The 13,430-nt window shown below is 39.6% G+C and overlaps 1 non-coding gene across 1 annotated transcript; it reads left to right on the top strand.

The window, feature by feature from the left end:
- Nucleotides 1–11,489: 11,489 nt before the first annotated feature.
- LOC114400989 lies at nt 11,490–11,596 on the top strand. The gene has a single exon (XR_003664106.1). It is a non-coding gene; the product is annotated as a small nucleolar RNA R71 (small nucleolar RNA).
- The last annotated feature ends 1,834 nt before the right edge of the window (nt 11,597–13,430 follow it).

The following is a 13,430-nucleotide window of genomic DNA, read 5'->3' as shown; positions in this document are numbered from 1 at the left end:
TCATACAAAGATTGGCATGAGATGTTGCCTTTCGCCCTACACGGATACAGAACCTCGGTGCAAACTTCTACTGGGGCAACGCTGTATTCCTTGGTTTATGGGATGGAAGCAGTGCTCCCATTTGAGGTAGAGGTTACTTCTCAGAGGATAATGGCAGAGTCAGGCCTAGAAGAGTCAGAATGGGTTGAAGCACGCTACGACCAACTTAACCTTATTGAAGGTAAGCGTTTGGCCGCCATGAGCCATGGGCGTTTGTATCAACGAAGGATAAAGAACGCATTCGACAAGAAGGTACGCCCGCGCAAGTTCAACGAGGGGGACCTCGTGCTGAAGAAGATGTCCCACGCTGTTAAAGATAATCGAGGCAAGTGGGCCCCGAATTATGAAGGACCTTTCGTGGTGAAAAGAGCTTTTTCTGGGGGTGCTCTGATACTCACCCACATGGATGGCGAGGAGTTGCCCTCGCCCGTGAACTCCGATGTAGTTAAACGATATTACGCTTGAAATCTGGGGGCAATCGAGGGGACCGTTGCATGTTCTTTTAATTGTGAGTTTTTGTTCTTCCTGGTTTCCTCCAGGGATTCCCTTCCTCTGTATTTGTTCTTGTTCTTTTATAAAGAGGAAAAGATAGGCAAGGTTTTAGTCCTCCCTTTGGTTTCAAACTTTGTGTTTTAGATTTGTTATAAGCATGAGCCCTCTTCGCTCGGTGTATGGGGTGCCCCAAACGCTTATTTAAAATTGAACCTAACCAGCCTTCACTAAAATAAAATCATCGCATTAGAAACATTCATACATGCACATGCACAGGCATATCTTGTGATAGCAAGGAGCAGAATCGTCTCAGGTCACAGTTAGAAGTCAAGACAAGTTGACTGCGGAAATCAACCAAGGTAAGACGATGATCGGACATGATTGGCCACGGATTTTGTTTCCTACTTGCAGGTACATGGGGACGGATGCAAGTGGGGATAGAACGACCGATCGTTGCCCTTTCCCGGCGCTAAACAAGCAGAGAACATCGCTGCAAGGCAGCCCAGTATCTTTTGCATTCGCGGTTTCTTTTACTATTGTTTGTTTTAAATAAGTAATCGACACCTAATTCTAGTTTAAGTAGGTTCAAGTAGGCAAACGCTAGCCCGTAAGGGAGGAGGGGACATGGTTAATGTTCCCCTAAAAAAAAAAAAGTGGCAGGTTAGCTCGCCTGGGCGAGCTGAGCTCGCCTGGGCGAGCAACCCCTGTACCCAATTTATAAAAAACGAGGGAGGGGAACGTTTTGGCATCCAAAAACTTCCCCCCCCTCATTCAAAAGATAAAGAACATGAAGGCTTGCGGTTTCTTGCTCCCCTAAGCCACTTTTGATCGCGTTTTGCTTTCATTTTTGGTGTTTCAATTCACTCCAACAAGTAAGTATTCCGTCCTTGATGTTTTTGCTTCCCATTGATGTGTTTTCTTCATCTTTTGGTGCCTTAAATTGTGAGAACATGCTTATATTTGTGAGGCAGTTTTGGTTTGCTTTGGTGCTTGTTTTCTTGAATTAAGGATTTGAATGAAAAGGCCTTAGGCCTAGGTTGTATTCTGAAGCAATGGGGCATGCCACATTGCTCCCATTCTCTTGCAATTTATGTCCAAACATGCGCTCACCAAGTGCTCGGTGAAATGCCCCAATGATATATGAATATGATTTTGCAAAATTGGGATGGTGGGGCTGTTTTATGTATGTAGAGACAGCATAGGAAAGTCAAAATAGGTGCCCAAATGCAATCCCAAGCTTAGAAACCCAAACTTTTTAAAGCTTCAATGCAAGGAAACATGCTTATGGCTAGGAATCCAAAATTTGGTTTTAGGATTAGAAAAGCATGAAAATAGGGACTTGTTTGTAAGAATTTGGGCTGCCCCATGATTGGCACTTTGCACCTAAGTAACGTGGGAGATGCTTTTCAATGGTGTGTATGTATATATGTGAATATATATGGCATAAAAATATGTTGCAAAGTGTGTGAATATATGGCATAAAAATACCTTGCAAATTAGAAGGGTGTATGTAGCTAAGCTCTAGCTTCTCAAGGAAGCTTTTCAAGGAAGCTTCTCAAGGAAGCTTCTTAAAGAAGCTTTTCAAGGAAGCTTCTCAAGAAAGCTTCTCAAAGAAGCTACCTAGGCTATAAATAGAAGCATGTGTAACACTTGTTGGAAATTTGATGAATGAGAGTCTTGTGAGACAAACTTCAAAGTTCAACTTCTCTCCCTCTTTTCTTCCTTCAATTTCATGCTCCCCCCTCTCTCTTTCTCTCTCTCTTTCTTTTCCTCCATTGAAGCATCCTCTCCAAGCTTCTTATCAAAGGCACTCTCTTAGTGGCGAAGCTCCTTCTTCCATGGCTTATTCCCTTGTGGATGGATCCTCATCCCTCCTCTTCTCCTTTGTCTTCCACTGCATCTCCATGGTGGAAAATCACCATTGAAGGACCTCATTGAAGCTCAAAGATCTAGCCTCTATAGAAGCTTCACAAGCAAGCTTCCATAACATGGAGTCCTCGACAAAGGGTGCAAACAACCATGTTGGTCTTTGTGTGTCATTGGACTTGATGGTCTCTGGATGACGATATGGAGTCTAAAGTAGTCTTGGTCGATAGGCATTGAGTCTTCGACAAAGAGTGCAGACGACCATGTTGGTCTCTATGATGTAGCTCCATTGGAGCTTGTAGGCCATGGATCTTCTTCATCAATGGAGTCCATTGCTTCTTGAATTTTAATGGCAGTGGAATGGAGAAGAAGAAGAGTTTAGAGGAGACGCCTCTTCATGAAGAAGATGAGTCTAGAAGAACCTCACCACCATAGGAAGCCATGGATAAGAGCTTGAAGGTAGGAGAAGATGAGTGGAGGGAGAGGGAGAGAAGGGGCACGAAATTTTGTGCCTCAAATGATGTCTAAACTTTGAAGTGTAATTCTCAAATGATCAAAGTTGAAAAAATGCACACACATGACCTCTATTTATAGCCAAAGTGTCACACAAAATTGGGGGAATATTTGAATTTCACTTCTATTCAAATTTCCCTTGGATTTGAAATTAAATTTGTGGAGCCAAATTTTGAAGCCAAAATTTCACTAATTATGATTAGTGAATTTTAGTTATGGTTCAGCTCACTAATCCAAGATCAAGTCCAAGATTCTCCACTAAGTGTGCTTAGGTGTCATGAGGCATGTAAAGCATGAAGGACATGCACAAAGTGTGACTATATGATGTGGCAATGGGGTGTATCAAGCAAATGCTCACTTCCCCCCCTAAAATTTAATTGGATTGGGCTTCTCCCAATTCAATTAATTTTATTTTACAACACACACATCAAATATTCACTTAATGCATGTAAAATTACAAAACTACCCCTAATACAAAAACTAGTCTAGGTGCCCTAAAATACAAGGGCTGAAAAATCCTACATTTCTAGGGTACTTGATGGAAGCTTGCTTGTGGGGCTTCTATGGAGGCTGGATCTTTGAGCTTCAATGATGTCTTTTAATGGTGATTTTCCACCATGGAGATGCAGCGGAAGACAAAGGAGAAGAGGTGAGAGGAGGCGCCATCCACTAGGGAATAAGCCATGGAAGAAGGAGCTTCACCACCAAGATGAGCCTTGGATAAGAAGCTTGGAAGGATGCTTCAATGGAGGAAAAGAAAGAGGGAGAGAAAGAGAGAGGGGGGAGCACGAAATTGAAGGAAGAAAAAGGGAGAGAAGTTGAACTTTGAGTTGTGTCTCACAAGACTCTCATTCATCAAAGTTACAACAAGTGTTACACATGTTTCTATTTATAGACTAGGTAGCTTCCTTGAGAAGCTTTCTTGAGAAAACATCCTTGAGAATCTTCTTTGAGAAAACTTCCTTGAGAAGCTAGAGCTTAGCTACACACACCCCTCTCATAACTAAGCTCACCTCCTTGAGAAGCTTCCTTAAGAAGATTCCTAAAGAAGCTAGGGCTTAGCTACACATACCTCTCTAATAGCTAAGCTCACCTCCTTGAGATGAGAAGCTAGAACTTAGCTACACACCCCCTATAATAGCTAAGCTCACCCCCATGACAAAAAACATGAAAATACAAAAAAAAGTCCTTACTACAAAGACTACTCAAAATGCCCCGAAATACAAGGCTAAAACCCTATACTACTAGAATGGCCAAAATACAAGGCCCAAACGAAGGAAAAACCTATTCTAATATTTACAAAGATAAGCGGGCTTATACTTAGCCCATGGGCTTGAAATCTACCCTAAGGCTCATGAGAACCCTAGGGCCTTCCCTTGGATCTCTAGCCCAATCTACTTGGAGTCTTCTACCCAATGCCCTTGCGGGATAGGATTGCATCAGTACCCTACCTACATTATGGAGCCCCAAATACAAGGCCCAAAAATAATGAAACCTTGATCTAATATGTACAAAGATAAGTTGGCTCATACTTAGCCCATGGGCCCGAAATCTACCCTAAGGCTCATGAGAACCCTAGAGCCTTCTCTTACATCTCTGGCCCAATCTACTTGGAGTCTTCTATCCAATGCCCTTGCGGGGTAGGATTGCATCATTCCCTCCCCCTTGAAAAGGATTTGACCTCAAATCCCGAGGTTCTTGAAACTCTGGGATTTTTTCCTCAACACCTGTAAAAAGAAAAAAAAAACATACATATTAGTGGTGTTTGGGAAGTTGAAGTAAGGTAAGGTCTGAAAACCCATTTCCTAGGCATCTTCCCATGAAGGAACATGGTTCCTCACCAACTTAATGAGTGGTGCTACAAGTATAGAAAAATATGGGACAAACCTTTTGTAAAAGTTTGTTAAGTCAAGGAAGCCCCAAATTTTCCTTATACTTGGTGGAGTGGGCCTCTCAGGAATGACCTGTATTCTCTTAGAGTTCATGGGAACTCCTTGATCACTATTTAAAAAATTAAGAAAAGTAATGCAATAAAACATACCTTTTTCTGTATTTTCATGTTGATTATTTCTACCAAAAAGTATGACAAACCTAAGGTGTCCCATATGAGTACCTAAGTTTGTATTGAAAATAAAAATAAGAACAAACCTACCTAATGAGTCCCTATGTACACAAATCATGAAGATGTTGGGTGCACGATTGATTTTACAAAAGAGGGTTGCACCACTCAAAACATTCATCATACCAACTATTTTAGGGATTTGGTGCCTAATAATACCTATTTTGGGCACAACAAAGCACAAGGATTTAAGCTCTTTCAAACCAAACCCTCATCCAACAACTCATTTACTTGAGGAATAAACTCAAGCCCAAGAGGTGTGGCAATGCTAACAAGTGTCTTTTTACAAAGGAGAAAATGTGGAGGTTCTCTAAGAGGGGAAATTTCTTTAATATTTGTCTTTATTTCAAAATGTCTTTCCTTCTTAGCTAACCTCTTGGAGCAGACACTTACCTCCTTACACTCCTCCTTAACCATTAAAGGTTGTCCTTCTTCTTGGGGGTAGATTTCTTCACTAGATTCTTCCCCTTTTGCTTCTTCACTTTCACTATAGGAATGTGAAGTAGTATCCTCATCTTGGCTACTATAAATGTCTTAGCCCCTCATAATCATTGTTTTCTTGGTGGGGCATTGAGAAGTAATGTGTCCTCTTCCAAGATATTTAAAGCACTTCATGGAGCTAGTTTTCTCTTGCATACTAGCCTTAAGGGGTTTATTTTCGATTGTCTTCCCCTTATCATCTTTAGGCTTAGAAGGAGTCACGCCTAAGATGCCTTGACCTTGGTCTTTCTTTGGATAAGAGTGAGAACCATAAGATTTTGAAGTAGACTTCCTTTTAAGTTGTTGCTCTACCCTTATTTCCCAATCTAAGTTAGCCTCTACATTATCCTTCCCATGGAAGTATGGGAGGTTAATGTTAGCCTCTTGAGGCTTTCTTTCATTTTCTCTCCAATGGGAGTGAGGTCTAAGATGTGACCTATGCCTTCCTTCGTAATAGTCACAAAGTTCTTCACTTAGGCTCTTGCAAGAGTTATGACTACTATAGGAGGCATGCTTTTCTTTTCTTAACTCTTTTAGTATTTTCCTTCTTTCTTCCTCTCTGATTTTCTCTCTTTCATCTTGACTTATTTCTTGCACTCTTTGTTTTCCTTTATCTTTCTCTCTTGTTTTTCTTTCCACAACTTAAGGGATCTCAACTCATCCAATATCTTATACAAGGGGTCCTTAGGAGTAAAAGCCTCACCATTAACACTAGATGAAGAATGAAGACTCATGTTGGTTCCTAAGTTGTGGTTCTTAATTGTTGGGGTTTTGAAAACAAAAGGTAAATGAAATTATGGTTGAAACTAGCCAAAATAAACACTAAAAGAGGTGTGAAAGATAAGGTAAAAACTTATCACTTTCAAATTGAGCTTTCAAAACTATCATGGCATTTAGAGGAAAAACAAGGATTTCAAATCACACAATGTCAAGAGACTTTTATTTTCAGAACAATTACCCATTACTTGAACATATCCTATAATTCAAAGAGAAACATGCAAATTTAACACAACAAAACTAACAAAATTAAACTAGAACCCAATAAAACTAACAAAATTAAACTAATTTAACACAACTAACAAAACCAAAATCAAAGAACACACTCCCCCCATACTTGAACAACACATTGTCCTCAATGTGGCACAATTAAAAGATTAAAAGCAATTAAACCATCAAATAGAATTGAACAAATGTAATAAAAGTAAAGAAGGAGATAGGAAAGAAAAACTCCCTAAGTCATGGTAGAGGAAGAGTAGGGTGGAGTAAGGAAGTCTCTTCCACCACTATGTCCACTAAAGAAGGGTTTGTGAGGAATGGCTTAAGTCGGTGTCCATTGACCTCGAAGCTCTTGTTTGTGGAGTCGCTTTTGATCTCAACTGTACCATAAGGAAAAACATTAGTAACAACAAAAGGACCAATCCACTTAGAATTATACAATAACACTTTTTGCCCAACCATGAAGTCCTTCTTAATTATCATGCTATCATGGAACTTCTTGGTCTTTTCTTTGTAGAACTTGGAATTCTCGTAGGCTTCTAGGCGGATCTCATCTAACTCACTCAGTTGCAACTTTCTTTCCTCACCAGCTTGATCCATAGAGAAGTTGCAGGTCTTCACTGCCCAGTATGCTTTGTGCTCAATCTCCACTTGGAGATGACATGCCTTTCCAAAGACAACCCGATAAGGAGACATTCCTATGGGTGCTTTGTAGGCAGTCCTATATGCCCAAAGAGCATCATCTAGCCTGGTACTCCAATCTTTCCTGCTTGGCTGCACAATCTTCTCTAAAATTCTCTTGATCTCCCTGTTAGAAATTTCTGCCTGTCCATTGGTTTGGGGGTGGTATGGTGTGGATACCCTCTGGAAAACCCCATACTTTTTAAGCAAGGCATGCATTGATTTGTTGCAAAAATGGGTTCCTTGATCACTAACGATTGCTTTAGGTACTCCAGACCTGCAAAACAGATTAGATCTGACAAAATCTACAACTACCTTAGCATCATTAGTTCTAGTGGGCTTGACTTCCACCCATTTTGAAACATAATCAACTGCAAGAAGAATGTAAACATAACCAAAAGATACAGGAAAAGGACCTATGAAATCTATACCCCAGACATCAAACACCTCATAAAATAGCATAGGTTGCTGAGGCATTTGTTGTCGCCATGTAAGTGTACTTCCTGCTCTCTGACACTGCTTACAAGTGCTACAAATCTTCCACGCATCTTTAAAGATGGTGGGCCAATAAAAGCCACAGTCAAGGACTTTGTGGGCTGTCCTTTGAACACCTAGATGACCTCCCGGTGAGGAAGAATGACAGAACTGCAGGATTGAGTCAGTCTCATGAAATGCTTAGCATCACTTTTAATTTTATCTTTTTGGGCCTTAGATGCTAAGGGAGGAAAAACAAAAGCAACTAAATAATTGACAATGTTATCAAACCAGGGAGTAGAAAGAGAATCAGAAATACTATACAATATATATAAATGATCATCCGGGAAATCATCCCGAATTGGTGAGTCCTCATTAGACACATGTTCGATCCGACTCAAATGATCAGCAACTAAATTTTGTGCTCCGCTCCTATCACGGATCTCCAAGTCATACTCGTGGAGCCAGAGCATCCATCGGATCAACCTAGGCTTTGAATCAGCGTTCTGCGACAAGTACTTTAAAGCTGCATGATCAATATAAACAATAATGCGAGTAACAAGCAAATAAGAACGAAATTTTTCAAGAGCAAAAACTATGGCTAGTAGCTCTTTCTCAGTAGTAGTATAATTCGCTTGGGCAACATCTAAAGTCCTAGAAGCATAATATATCACCCTAGGCAATGTATCAATTTTTTGAGCAAGGACAGCCCCCAATGCATAATTTGATGCATCACACATAAGCTCAAAAGGGGCTGTCTAGTCGGGTGCCTGGATGATGGGGGTGGTAGTCAGTGCTCTTTTGAGGCAATCAAAAGCCTCTTTGCATTTATCATTAAAGTCAAACTCCACCTCCTTTTTCAACAAGTTGGATATTGGAAGGGCTATTTTGCTAAAATCTCTTATAAAGCGCCTATAGAATCCTGCATGACCAAGAAAAGATCGCACTTCTCGCACGCAAGAGGGGTAAAGCAGTTGTGAAATAACAGAAATTTTTGCAGGATCTATTTCAATGCCCTTATTGGAAATAATGTGGCCTAAAACTATACCTTGCTCAACCATAAAATGACATTTTTCAAAATTTAGAACAAGTTTAGTTTCATTGCATCTATTCAAAACCTTTTCCAAACTATCCAAGCAATCATAAAAAGAGGATCCATATACAGTGAAATCATCCATAAACACCTCTATGCAATTTTCAAAAAAATCACTAAAAATACTAATCATGCACCGCTGGAAGGTACCAGGGGTATTGCACAGGCCGAAAGGCATCCTCCTATAGGCAAAAGTGCCGAAGGGGCAAGTGAATGTGGTCTTCTCCTGATCCTCAAGTGCAATAGTGATTTGCATATAACCAGAAAAATCATCAAGGAAATAGTAGTGAGATTTACCTGCCAGGCATTCAAGCATTTGGTCAATGAATGGCAGTGGAAAATGGTCCTTTTTGGTAACCTGGTTCAGCCTCCTATAGTCGATGCATACTCTCCAACTGTTCTGCACTCGAGTAGGAATCAACTCATCCTTCTCATTTTTTATCACGGTGAGGCCGGTTTTCTTCGGAACTACCTGGATGGGACTCACCCATTGGCTGTCGAAGATAGGATAAATGATTCCAGCTTGCAAAAGCTTGGTTACCTCCTTCTTCACTACATCAAGAATCACCGGGTTGAGTCTTCTCTATGAGTGTCTTACTGGTTTAGCCCCATCTTCTAAATTTATTCGATGCATACATGTGGATGGGCTAATACCAGGAATGTTCGCCAGGGTCCAGCCTATTGCTTTCTTATGCTTTTTGAGAACTGATAACAGCTTCTCCTCTTGCTCATCAACAAGGGAGGCAAATATAATTACTGGAAAACTTTTGCTATCATCCAAGTAAGCATATTTTAAATTTGATGGCAGAGGCTTCAGTTCTGGTGTGGATGGCTGGATAGTGGTTGAAAGATATGGTTTCTCAGCCTGTACCTCATAAAGAAAGTCAGAGGTATGTGTACTTCCTGAAACATGGTTAGTTCTATTTGACTCTATAAAATTAATCTCAAGAGGTAAAACATCACCAAACATGTAATCAATATCAAATTCAGATTCACTCTTAGCATCAAATTCAGACATATGATCAAGTACAAATTCAGATTCAATGCATGAAGAGTGACAGGCATGCAGATTAGAATGAAGATCAGTCATGTATTCATCAACAATATGGTCAATTATTTCAACACGAAATACAGAAAGATCTTCAGATGGGTGTTTAATAGCATCAAGAATATTAAAATGAGCAGTTATATCACCAAACTCCATAGATAGTGTGCCTGCATATACATCTATCTTATTTCTAGCAGTTTTCATAAAAGGTCTGCCTAGAATGATGGGAATTGATCCTTTAGAAAATCCCTCCTCCATATTTAAAATATAAAAATCAAGAGGGAAAATCAGCTCACCAACTCTAACTAAGACATCCTCTATGAAACCAGCAGGATAGGCAACACTTCTATTAGCTAAATGAATTACCACATCAGTTGACTGCAAAGGACCTAGAGATAGAGAATTAAAAATAGACAGAGGCATAACACTAACAGAAGCTCCTAAATCTAGCATGACATTGTCAAACTTACTGTTCCCTATAATACAAGGTATGCTGAATGTACCTGGATCTTTACATTTTTCAGGGATTTGGGGAACAGATTTACCAATCAATGCAGATACATTTATGCCCATACTAATTCTTTCACTTCCTTTAAGCTTCCGCTTATTAGTGCACAACTCCTTCAAGAATTTAGCATATCTTGGAATTTGCTTTATTGCATCCAGCAGAGGTATGTTTACCTCTACTTTCCTAAATGTTTCCAAGATCTCCTTCTCTGCCTCTTCCATTTTTTGTTGGAAATTGCTCTTTGAGGGAATGGAAGAGGGATATGCTGCTTCTCTTTAGATTCACCTGCATAGAAATTGTTAGGTAACTTACTCTTTAAATTTTTGTCATCATCTTTTTCTGGAGTAGAGTGAGGTTGGGCAGGTTCATTGGCAGATGAGGAAGATGCTACTGGTTGAGGTCCTTGACATTGATTTCCTGACCTCAATGTAATGGAACTCATATTTTTGGGATTCTGGACAAATTAAGAAGGTAATCTATCAGAATTCTGGGACTATTGTTGATTTAACTGTGTAGCCAACTATCCCATTTGATTAGTTAAGCTTTGAATGGAGGCTCTGATCTCTTGTTGAAACTGCATAGTCATTGGCCTCACAAGTTCTTCAAGGGAAGGTTGCGGAGGGGCCTCAACTGTTTGCTGTTTCTGGGGCTGTTGATGTTGTTGCTGCTGGATTGGTGGAGGAACGTATGGTCTGCTTGGGCTAGCGGCATTTTGAAAATAAGTCTGTTGTTGTTGCTGCTGCTCTTGTGAAGGATTCGACCATCTAAGGTTGGGATGATTCCTCCATCCGGGATTGTACCTGTTGCTGGAGAGGTCATAATTATTCTGTTGTGGTCTGTGTGGTGGTCAGCAGAGGAGCATAAACCACAGAGTCTGGCGACAGGTGCAGATTTTTGATTCATGGCCAGTTGGGTTACCAGGTTAACCAAGGCATTTAGTTTACCTTCAAGCTTCTTAGTCTCACCTGATGAATTCGTGGCTGCTTCATGCACTCCTCTAATGACAATAGCATCACTTCTGGCACTAAATTGCTGGGAGTTTGAAGCCATCTTCTCAATTAAATTTCTGGCTTCAACAAGGGTCATGTCTCCAAGGGCTCCACCACTGACAGCATCTATCATACTTATTTCCATGTTGCTGAGTCCTTCATAAAAATATTGGAGAAGAAGCTGCTTTGAAATCTGGTGGTGAGGGCAACTGGCACATAATTTCTTAAATCTCTCCCAGTATTCATATAGGCTCTCTCCACTGAGTTGTTTAATACTTGAAATATCCTTTTTGATGGTCGTGGTCCTGGAAGCAGGAAATTTTTTTTTCTAAGAATACTCTCTTGAGGTCATCCCAGCTCGTGATGGACCGTGGAGCAAGGTAATAAAACCAGTCCTTTGCCACTCCCTCTAAAGAATGAGGAAAGGCCTTTAGAAATATGTGATCCTCCTGGACATCTGGGGGTTTCATGGTGGAGCAGACAATATGGAATTCTTCCAGATGCTTGTGTGGGTCTTCACCTGCAAGGCCATGAAACTTTGGAAGCAAATGGATCAGTCCAGTTTTAAGAACATATGGGACATCCTCATCAGGGTATTGGATGCACAAGCTTTCGTAGGTGAAATTAGGTGCAGCCATTTCCCTTAGAGTCCTCTCACGGGGTGGAGGTTGTGCCATATTCTCAGAATGTACAAAATTATAATGCTCAAAATCACCAATATTAGAATGCTAAAAAGATACTAAATGATGTCTAACTAATCTATGAAATGTCCTATCTATCTCAGGATCAAAGGGTTGTAAGTCAGATGGATTTCCTCGAGTCATACACTAAATTCAGCATGCACAATTAGTTGCCTTCTTATGCAAGTAACAATGTAGGTTTGAACTACAACTACCATTAAATGATATCCAAATGACTTAAAATTTTTTGAGCAACCTTATAAAATGATGAGAAGATAGCACAAAAAATTTCAAATGAAAATTCAAAGTCTAACTATATAAGCTAAAAATGATAAGTTAAGAAAAATAAGAGAATAATACTTGAAAAATAAAAAACTATAGATAGAATCACTTTTTAGGAAATTTTTTTCTACCCCAAATACATATATAATAATTGCGATTCTGATAATCGGAGCAAAAGTTATGGTCGTTTGAAGTTTTGACAAAAATCAAATTTGCTACTTTTTTGGAACTTTCAAATCTGACCAAACTAAAGGCTCTAACTATTTTTCCCACAAAATATAGATTAAAATAAGTTACCCCAAAAAAATTCAGCCAAAAATAACAACTCTAGCTACTAAAACAAAAAATCCCAAATAATTCAGCAAGGGTGGTCGCTAAAATCCATTGATACATGATTTCCACAACTACTCTGTTTTGCCGCAAGCAAAAGTGATCGCTAAATCCGTCGCAAAACACTATTCACAGCAAAACACCCAAAATTGAAACAGGGGAAGCGCTTAACAGAAAAACTAAAACAGAACACACACTAAACAAAATACCAAGACACTAAACAACACTAACACACACACTAACACAACACTAACAATAAAACATAAAACACGAAAGAATTAAACACTAACACGACACTAGCTATTATGAACCTTTGGACACTGCTCCCCGGCAACGGCGCCAAATTTGATCGAGGCCGTACCCGAATCTAATAAACATTAAAATGTAGTAACTAGGAAGTGATCCTAGGTCGTTTCCCAACGAGCAATGATAAACCATATGTTCATAACAGATAGTAGGAAATAGTAACAAATTGGGGGGGGGGGGGAGTTGTTTGCTTTTGTAAATTAAACAGCAAGTAAAATTGAATTAGAAATTATCAGAATTAAAATACGTTGCTTCCCCTTGATTCACAAGCAAGTCTCTTATCCTAGGTTGCGAGATTTTATCCTTTATCAGTTCAACCACTTAATCTAACCCTAAATTAAATTACTAAGCGAAATTTAAAATAAAGCATTCATTATGTGATTAAGCATCACACACATTAATTACTCATAAATGATCATTTAGCATAAACGTAAATTATGTGCAGAGACAATTAATCAAGCACTAAGCATGCATGAATTAATAGCAACAAATTCAGAGTAATTAGTGAAGAGGAAAAATTGAGCAGAATTTAAC

This window comes from Glycine soja, chromosome 19 (genome assembly GCF_004193775.1).
Source record: "Glycine soja cultivar W05 chromosome 19, ASM419377v2, whole genome shotgun sequence".
Lineage (NCBI taxonomy): Eukaryota > Viridiplantae > Streptophyta > Magnoliopsida > Fabales > Fabaceae > Glycine > Glycine soja.
Note: the sequence above shows the minus strand (reverse complement) of the source record. Positions and strands in the feature narration are given on the sequence as shown.